Source organism: Aegilops tauschii, chromosome 7 (genome assembly GCF_002575655.3).
Source record: "Aegilops tauschii subsp. strangulata cultivar AL8/78 chromosome 7, Aet v6.0, whole genome shotgun sequence".
Lineage (NCBI taxonomy): Eukaryota > Viridiplantae > Streptophyta > Magnoliopsida > Poales > Poaceae > Aegilops > Aegilops tauschii.
The window spans coordinates 649,012,877-649,023,567 of NC_053041.3; the positions used below are offsets into that span (position 1 = coordinate 649,012,877).

Here is a 10,691-nt window from a genome sequence, read left to right on the forward strand (position 1 = left end):
TAGAGGACGACTTCCATCTTTGACGAGAGGCTTCCCGTACTGGTATCTGTGTTCGTCCACCTCCAAGAAATCATAATGTACATCGTCGGGCAGGTAATCTCCAAGATTGGTATAACCGGGCACCATCCTCGGATCATTAGCGACGCTATCGCTAGGCACCTTGAGCGGGGGGCACGATTGGTTCGCTTGTTCGCCGAGCTGGGCAATTGTTTTCCCAGCTCGTCGTTCTGCTAACCTTCGATCACTGATAGTCCTTCCTGACCGATCCGCTTCGACAAATGACTTTTACAAAGCTTACGGCAAAAACTGGATGCACTTCGTGTACAAAACGGACAATCTCTTTCGAAGTATCAGGGTTTCATACAGAAACTCGTCTGTTACAAAGGGATTTCGTTTTCTTGAACTTATTTGAACTCCATAGTTTTTTTGTGTTCAAAATGTACCATTCAAAGCCACATCATCAATTTTCAACCCTTTCTGACTTCATTTGTTATTTTTCATGCATTTACTGATTTTTTTTTAGCTATAAGACCCTGAAATTGAAAAGCACTATAAATGAACTCTGAAAAGGTTGAAAGTTGGCATGGTGTCATCATTTCATACACATAGCATGTGCAAGAAAGTAGAGAGGCTTACGGCAAAAACTGGATGCACTTCGTGTACAAAACGGATAATCTCTTTCGAAGTATCAGGGTTTCATACGGAAACTCGTCTGTTACAAAGGGATTTCATTTCGAACTTATTTGAACTCCATAGTTTTTCTGTGTTCAAAATGCACCATTCAAAGCCACATCATCAATTTTCAACCATTTCTGACTTCATTTGTTATTTTTCATGCATTTACTAATTTTTTTGAGCTATAAGACCCTGAAATTGAAAAGCACTACATATGAACTCTGAAAAGGTTGAAAGTTGGCATGGTGTCATCATGTCACCCACATAGCATGTGCAAGAAAGTAGAGAGGCTTACGGCAAAAACTGGAACTTCGTGTACAAAACGGACAATCTCTTTCGAAGTATCAGGGTTTCATACGGAAACTCGTCTGTTACAAAGGGATTTCATTTTCTTGAACTTATTTGAACTCCATAGTTTTTCTGTGTTCAAAATGAACCATTCAAGGCCACATCATCAATTTTTAACCCTTTCTGACTTCATTTGTTATTTTTCATGCATTTACTGATTTTTTGAGCTATAAGACCCTGAAATTGAAAAGCACTACAAATGAACATGGATAGATAAGTGACCAAATTAATAGTAGTTCATCATCACATTAAAACCAAAGTACATACATAGTTCAAATTGAACAACATATAGCTCTCCAGAGCATCTAGTTAAACCATACATTGAAACTATGTAAAACCTTTCAATGCAACAACAAATGCGATCATAATCACAACTAAGGTAACAATTGATCCAATGGCATAATGATACCAAGCCTCGGTATGAATGACATATTTTCTAATCTTTCTAATCTCCAACCGCATTGCATCCATCTTGATCTTGTGATCATCGACGACATCCGCAACATGCAACTCCAATATCATCTTCTCCTCCTCAATTTTTTTTATTTTTTCCTTGAAGTAATTGTTTTCTTCTTCAACTAAATTTAACCTCTCGACTATAGGGTCGGCTGGAATTTCCGGTTCAACCACCTCCTACATAAATAAAATCTATGTCACGTTGGTCGGCATAATTGTCATAAACAACAAATGAACCAAATAGTTATAAAAAGATAATATGTACCACATCCGAATCATAGACAGGACGAGGACCGACGGGGGCGGATACCAGAACCATCGCACTATATAATAACAAGGAATAATAAAAGTAAGAAAATTAGACAAGTATCTATCTGAAGTAAGAATTTTTTTCATTCAGAAAGAAGATAAGAACAAGAAGAAGAGGCTCACCACGGTGGTGCCAGTGACGAGATCGGCGCGGGCAATCGACGGCGGTGAAGACGGGGACGGGACGTGACGGACCGCTAAACCTAGAAAAATCTCGGTGAAAATGGAGCTCGGAGGTCGAGTTTCGAGAGAAGAAATATTAACTAGTGTGGCTCGGACATTTCATCGAACACCTCATGTGCATAGGAGGTGAGCTAGAGCACTCAAATGCCCTCCCCTCGCCGGCCAGCAAAAAACAGAGCAGTGTGGAGTGCTCTGCTCGCCGGCGGTGGGCTATATATAGGCAACTCATTTGTCCCGGTTCATGCCACGAACCGGGACCAATGGTTGTGGGCCAGGAGCAAGGCCCATTGGTCCCGGTTCGTGCCTAGAACGGGGACAAATGGGTCCAGACGAACCGGGACCAAAGCCCACAAGGCCCCGGCCGGCCACCTGGGCTCACGAACCGGGACGAATGCATCCATTGGTCCCGCTTCGTATAAGAACTGGGACTAATGGGTTGTCCAGGCCCGAACGAAAGCCCATTTTTCTACTAGTGGTGTGACACTTGTTTTTGTGGAACTGAATAGAAGGAAATTGTGACATGCATGTCTCTAGTGTTCAATCAGTTCCCTGCAATATTTGTTAGCCGTGATATAAGGCCCTAAATCGGTAATTTGTATAAGAGCTTGTGTTGCTGATCATGGTGACATTAAAAATCTCTTTCCACATCTTTTCCTCTAGCTCAGTGATGGCTGGGACGAAGTCATCGTCCCCTCCAAGCTTGAGCAGTCAGCCCATGGATATGTTGTCGTTCCTCACAACACTGGTTGCAATATTTATCACCGCCGATTGCGGCATCTAGCCTTGCCACTCATAACACCACAACTACGTTGATGTCACTTGACTGAGACTTTTCAGTCAACTATGCTCTAGACACACCCTTGTACTTGATAGATTCAGATATTTTTCCACAAAAGAGGTTGATCACGATGACGTTTGTGGTTGTGGTTTGGTGGCTGCAGGAGTCCGGTGACTCTACGGGGTTCGAGTAACGTAGTTGAAGTTGGAGCATTAGGAAGACTCCGGCTAATACAATACCTGTAGCCACTAACTGATGGACACAAGTTGGTGCATGTTTCATAGACTTAACTTGCTCAAGGAACATTGCAATGGTAAATGGAGGACCATATTAAATAAGAAAGGAAGGGTCAAGGGAAGGCAGCTTGTTCATACTAATGTCGTACCCCCTCCCTTTTTATTTAGAGCATGATTGGTTCGATGCCAAAAGTTGGCATGCCAATATTTGACAAATACCAAATGTTGGCTAGTGATTGGTTGGCTACCAACTTTTTTTGTCAACCTCACAAGAAGTTGCCAACATTTGACAACTTTTGATTTTGCCAAATGTTGTCATCAAACCAATTATGCTCTTACTCTGCATATTAGTTTTGGTCAAAGTCATTTTTTGTAAACTTTGACAAGGTTTATAGACAAATATATTAACATATACAATAACAAATCAACACCATTAGATTCATTATTGAATATACTTTCACATCATGTAGATTTGTTATTGTAAATGTTCATATATTTTTCAATAAACATAAACAAACTCTATGAAGTTTGACTTCAGTCAAATCTAATATCCTGAGTAAATAAAAATGGAGGGAGTATGCCTATTCTTTTGTGAAACATGACATGGTCTATGCCTACCTGCCTCACCGAATATAATTAGACAAATATATGTTTGACGACTATAGTAGCTTAGCCTTGTGCTCTCTGGTGTGCTACTACTAATTCAACCAGCAGGGGAGATTATTTTTCCTACTGAATAGTTGCCAATTTCGTATATCAACATCTCATTCATTTCGGCATGTTTAGTTTATCAAACAGACTATGCATCTACTACAGAGGAGATTATTCAACCTGCAACACACAACTAGTTTTGTTTGTGTTGTTTAGAGAAACCCTATTGTCATCTTTCTACTGATAGTGGCAGGCTTCTTCTTCGAGTAGTAGATATACTTAATTATATCATCAGAATTTTAAGATATTTTTTGAGTAGACAGACATATTAAATTTGAATTGAGACACCTATTCCATGAAGGATTTGAACCTACCTTCTATTTTTGTGCCTTTAGTAGGCTTAGTATTTTCGACAGTTGCACTGAATTCTTTAGCAGAGCAGGGAGCGATCGCCTACGTGCTCCCCTTTTCCTTCCGTTTTTATATTAACTTTTGAAAATGGGCCGTCCTGGTTACTGTAAAAATATTTAGCGAGACATTGTACCGTCTCGCTTAATGTGAGATATAGTCGCCAGGCTACTATCTTCCATCAAGCGACTCATAGCCGCACCTAACTTGGTTGGTTCCTAATTAGCGCTCAACGTGCTAAATTGTATCCAATGACCAATGAGATTGCCGATTTCGCACTCTGGGCACTAAATTGTGTCCAATGCGATTCTGCGTCAAATTGTCCACGAGCCGCACAAGTATTTGAAATGATCGACTGGATCGGTCCATTTAACAGTGAGGTGTGCGTCCCACCGATCCCGGTTTTTAGGAACCTTCGGGAAGCTTGCAAGCCTTTTTTCAGTTTTGGGAACCTTTTAGAAGGTTCCTAAACCATTTCTTTTTTATTTTTCATTTTTCTATTATCTGTTTTTCCTGTTTATTTTTTCCTTTTCATCTTTTGGTTCATCCTTAATTTTTCTTTTTCTTTCATTTTTTCCTTTCTTTCTGTTACTCTTTTCCTTTTATTTCCTTTATTATTTTCTTTATTTTATTTTCTTTTTGAAGTTTAGTTTTCTTTTTCAACAAAGTTACAAGAAATAAAAAAATGTTTACATTTTTAAAATTTTATCATTTTTCTAAAATGTTCCTGATTGGAAATTTAGTTCAACTATTCAAAAAAAAAAGATTTCCAGCTATTGTTCGCTTCTTTTACAAAAAGAGTTTAGAAATTAAACAAATTCAAAATTGTTCGCCTTTATATTGAGTTCAAAAATTCAGAAAATGTTAGGGAATTTCAAAAACAATTCCCACTTTAAAAATTTGTTCAGAAATTTGAACAAGTATTCATGTTTGCAAAGTTTTGAAATGTTCGGTGAATTTCAGTAATTATCACGTTTTTATTTATATTCACAAAGTCAAAAAATGTTCAAGAATTCCAAAACAAAAGTTCTAACTTTGCCAAATTTATTGATTGATAAGAAACAATGTTTATGCTTTCAAAAGCAATTCTCAAACTCAAAAAAATGTCTTGAAAATTTACAAAAAGTGCGCATTTTGAAAAAAATATTCATAATTTCAAAAAGAATTCGTATTTTCAATTTTTGCTCCAATTTCCAAAAATGTTTACATTTTTGTAAAGATTGTTCATAATTTCAAAAAATGTCGTCATTTTCAATTTTGTTCCCTTTTTCAAGAAATGTTTGAGAATCCCAAAAAATGTTTGCATTTTCATGATATATTCTTTAAAAAATGTTCATAACTTTGAAAGTATTGGTGTTTCAGAGAATATTTAGTTTTTTCAGAAAGAAAATAACATTCAAATTATTTTACAAGGTTTAAATTTTTTACAGCTTATAGTTCATATACACCGGATTGTCGGTCTAGGTAAAAATTCCTAGGTGTTACAGTGGCTAGCGAGTTGGTTCACTGGATAGGTCTTTAATCATCTCATTCTATTTTCGCCGCTTTAGCCTTTCTTATTCGGCTCTGTATGAGCTTGTTCTCGATAACAGACTTTTGAGGCACTTGGTTTAATAAAAGGGCTGCATGCATCACTCTGATGCAGAGGCTGGAGGTAATCCTTCTTTTCTAAAAATATGATATATGCATGTCATACTTTCTGTAATTCAGTATTGCCACCATGTATGTCTATTACTTGGGGTGACAAATAGACATACATGGTGGCAAATAGTTTTTTTTTAGGGTCATGGTGGCAAATAGTTGTGGATCGGGCATCGGACTATTCGCATTATCGGTTCAGACATCTTGGCCACTGGGGCGAACATTCTTGTGGTCCAGACTTTTCTGAAGAGACGAGCATCGGACTGGCTGTTTTGGGTGGTGTACAATTGCACTTGAACTGTTAACACAACCACAGCTACACACATCATCCACCATCGAGTGCAGACTAGTAGTCACTTACCTGTGAGGCTGAGAATTAGGATACCCAAAAAATTGTCCAAGTTTTCCACACCAATCTCTTTCATCTATGTAAACTAAGTCTAAGGAGATGCTCTGCACCTTGCCATTTTCTCACCCAGCAACACTTCAATGGCGCCCCTGAAGAAGCTCTTCCATACCTCACTTCTCCTGCTAGTATGCGCAGCCAAGGCGGCCAACCCCGAAGCGGAAGCGGAAGCACTTCTCCGATGGAAGTCCACTTTGGTTGGCGCCAACTCGCTATCCTCATGGTCGACCGCGAATTCCACCTGCTCTTGGTTCGGCGTCGCCTGTGACGCTGCCGGACACGTTACGGAGCTCAGCCTTCCCAACGCCGGCCTCAACGGTACGCTCGATTACTTGTATTCGGCAGCACTCCGGAACCTCACCAAGATCAAACTCAACAAAAATATTCTTGCTGGCGCCATCCCGGCAAACATATCCATGTTGCTCACGCTCGCCTTTCTGGACTTGGGCAGCAACAGTCTTGTTGGCTCCATACCTCGCTCATTCTCCAGGCTCCAAAACCTCAAGGCACTGCGGCTCTCTGCAAATAATCTCACAGGAGGAATCCCGGAGGAGCTGGGGATGATATCTGGGTTGGGGAATCTTGTACTGTACGGCAATCCCCTTGGCGGGTCGATCCCAGCATCACTCGGGCAGCTTCAGTTGCTACATATGCTCCACATACAAAACGCTAGTCTGGTTTCCACTCTTCCACCCGAGCTGGGGAACCTTACTAGTCTTAAGTACATGATCCTGTCACAGAATCAGTTATATGGAAGTTTGCCACCATCTTTTGCCAGGATACAAACATTGTTATTTTTTCACATGCATGGAAATAATATCAATGGTAGCATCCCGTCAGAGATGTTTACAAATTGTACCAAGCTCGAGCGTTTCATTGTATATGGAAACTTGTTAACTGGAAGCATCTCATCGCATATCATCAAGTGCAAGGAGCTCGAGTTTTTTGATGGATCCGGAAACCTTTTAACTGGAAGCATCCCAAGGGAGATAGGGAGCATGCGAAACTTGCAGGCATTGTTCTTGTGGGAAAATCACCTTACTGGAATTATGCCATCAGATATTGGTAATGCAACATCTTTGAAATTCCTTGACGTCAGCTCCAACCATCTAGAGGGTGAGCTTCCTAGAACTATCTCCTTGCTGGTAAATCTTGTTGCTCTCAGCTTGTCTGGCAACAAGTTTACGGGTACCATTCCTAATCCTGACAGCAAGCAGTTGCCAGTTGTCAAGATTGCCAACGGTAAAGACAATGGCAGCTTCTCGGGAGAATCACGGTCTGCCATTTGTGGATTGACACTTCTGCAGCTCTTAGATCTATCAAACAATGAGCTGTTTGGAGATTTCCTGGTTGCCTCTGGAATTTGAAAGATTTACAAGCCTTGGATTTGTCAGGCAATGCTTTTGCTGGGGAAATTCCAACCTCAACTTTCAACAACTCTTCACTAAGGTCACTGCAATTGTCAGGCAACTACTTCACAGGTTGCTTTCCAGCGGTGTTGAAGAACTTAAAAAGCCTTGTTGTTTTGGATCTCAGTAACAATAAGATTTCCGGTGTAATTCCTCCATGGATAGGGGAAAGCAAACCTTCGTTGAGGATTCTCATGCTACGGGCAAACATGTTCTACGGAAGTATTCCTTGGCAGGAGCTATCACTCCTCCCCCGTCTCCAACTGCTTGATCTTGCTGAAAATAATTTTGTAGGTTCCATACCAGAAAGTTTGGTCAACTTCTCCTTGATGGGACAGACTTTTGTGATGCAACCAGTTGTAACAAACATCATAGTACTTACCAACTATAGATATTATTATTTTTACAATGGCAGCATGGACATAATTTGGAAGGGACGGGAGTACACTTTTAAGGGAAGACATGCCTTTGTGACTGGTATTGATCTCTCTGGTAATTCTCTATCCGGTGAGATCCCTTCAGAGTTAACAAGTCTCAAAGGCATGCAGTTTTTGAATATTTCAAGAAATAACCTATCTGGTAGTATCCCCAAGGACATTGGCAACCTAAAGTTATTAGAGTCCCTTGACCTCTCTTGGAACAAATTAACAGGTCATATTCCTCCTAGTGTCTCAAACCTGACGTCCCTTACCGTTCTCAATCTCCCAACAACCTTCTGTCTGGAGAGATACCTACAGGAAGTCAGCTCCAAACACTTGAGGACCCATCGATCTACAGCAATAATCTTGGACTTTGTGGCCCTCCATTGAGCATTCCATGCACAAACAATTCGAGTAGTACAGAAGCAGTTGATGGCGACCATGAACATGAAACGGTGTGGCTGTACTACTCGGTGATTGCTGGAACTGTCTTCGGTTTCTGGGTATGGTTTGGAGCATTGTTCTTCTGCAAGATCTGGCGGTTTGCGTTCTTCAGTTGCATCGATGCCATGCAGCAGAAAGTTGTGCACAAGATGAAGCATACCTGACTGTATTTATGACACTTATCTGCTTCCCAGTTCCCACTATATAAGCTGCAGCTCTTTGTTTTCTTACACCAATAATCTGCAAGTATATGTGCTTGTAGTGCGCTAGATTGCCTTGTGCGTAGTTGTATGATGTGACCAATGTCCAACCGAATTGCATTAGTTTTTATTCTTTGAATTTGTGTGCTTTCCTACAATGGCATTCCATAGGATTTTTGTGCTCAATCAAGTAAATTCTTGTGTTTTTCTTCATGTTCCCGGTTCGAGATGAGGGTGTCAAATCAACTCAACTAAACAGAATATTTTGTAGACTAATATCACAGAAACAACCTGACAGTCTGTCTCCTCTGTAAAAAAAAGATCAACCTTGATAGTTGTGATCAAGGCATTAACACAAAAATAACATGTTCTTACAAGCCAAGTGGGGGACGGGGCAAAGAGAGAAGTGTGTTTGAGCACTTATGGAACCAGCTGCTAATGCCCCGATGTCGGAACATATACATTTTTTAAGAAAATGGTCAAAACATCTACTACAGGGCAAAAATCCATAAGCACAGATTATTACAAGTCCAAAACAAGTGACAGGCACACAAAGAGGTCGGCTACTATCTAAGCGAAGCTCAGCCACTCCAGTCTCCAGTCGTAGAAAGAAGCTGACAATGATGGAGGTCCAGGAAGTCAGCAAAGAGCAAGCATAATTGATAACCTCAAGGGGGTTGTAAGAGTAATGATAATTTTGACGGCAGATGGTCGTTTATGTTTAATACCATTATTGAAAGCTTGGATCTGAGAGAGATAGAGCTTTCCGGTAAAAAAATTACTTGGGCTAATGCTTTGCCAAACCCGACGTTTGAGAAGCTGGATCGAGTCCTAGCGAGCGTCGAGTGGGAACATAAATTCCCTTTGGTAATGGTCCAGGCTCTCTCGCGCGGAATTTCTGATCACACGCCTTTATTCGTGGACTCGGGTGAGCCAAACCACGTAGGAAACAAAAATTCCTTTTCATTCGAGCTGGCATGGTTTGAACGTGAAGGCTTCTTGGATCTGATAGCCAGCGAATGTGCTAAGGATGCATGAGGTAGGACTTTTGTTGAGCGCTGGCAGAATAAGATCAGGCATTTGAGAAGTTTCTTACGTGGGTGGGCTAAGCACCTTAGTGGGATTTATAAAGTTGAAAAGGAAAGGCTCCTTTCACTTATTCGGTCCCTAGATTTAAAAGTTGAATCCACGATTTTGCAAGCCACGGAGCTTCATGCCAAACTTGAAGCGGAGATGAGGTTGAAAAAGCTTCTCCGTGAAGAGGAATTAAAGTGGGCGTTGCGGGCTAAGGTCCGCAAAGTTGTCCAGGGGGGCGCGAACACTCAATTTTTTCACTTGATCGCTAATGGCAAGCACAGAAAGAAGAGAATCTTTCAGCTTGAACAAGATGAAGGAACTATTTTAGGACAGGATAACCTCAAACTATACATAACCGAGTACTATAAGCAGTTGTTTGGACCTCCGGAGGATAGTTGTGTGTCCCTGGATGAGTCCAGGATTCAGGATGTGCCTCAACTCACTGCTGATGAAAATGATATTTTGGTTGCCCCGTTCTCGGAGAAAGAGGTGTTTGAAGCTATTGCGCAGATGAAAAACAATAAGGCTCCAGGGCCGGATGGATTTCCGGCGGAGTTCTATAAAAAGTGTTGGCATATTATTAAGGGGGATTTGTTACCAATGTTCCATGATCTATTCTCTGGACAGCTTCAGTTATTTTATTTAAATTTTGGAACAATAACACTGCTTCCTAAGAAAACGGAAGCTGTGAGAATTGAGCAGTTCAGGCCGGTCTGCCTCCTCAATGTTAGTTTCAAAATTTTCACCAAGGTTGGGACTAATAGGCTCACACAGATTGCGCATTCTGTGGTGCAGCATTCCCAAACTGCTTTCATGCCGGACAGAAACATCCTAGAAGGGGTGGTGGTCCTTCATGAAACGCTCCGCGAAATTCACACGAAAAAATTAGATGGAGTTGTTTTTAAGGTGGATTTCGAGAAAGCGTACGATAAAGTCAAATGGCCATTCTTTCAACAGGCCTTGCGTATGAAAGGTTTTGATAAAGCCTGGCGACGTCAGGTAGAATCGTTCACGCAAAAAGGGAGTGTTGGAATTAAAGTAAATGACGACA

General features: G+C 40.9%; 1 pseudogene; it reads left to right on the plus strand.

Moving 5' to 3' along the window:
• Positions 1-6,174: 6,174 nt before the first annotated feature.
• LOC109736525 (uncharacterized) lies at positions 6,175-8,698 on the plus strand (annotated as a pseudogene).
• Positions 8,699-10,691: the final 1,993 nt, after the last annotated feature.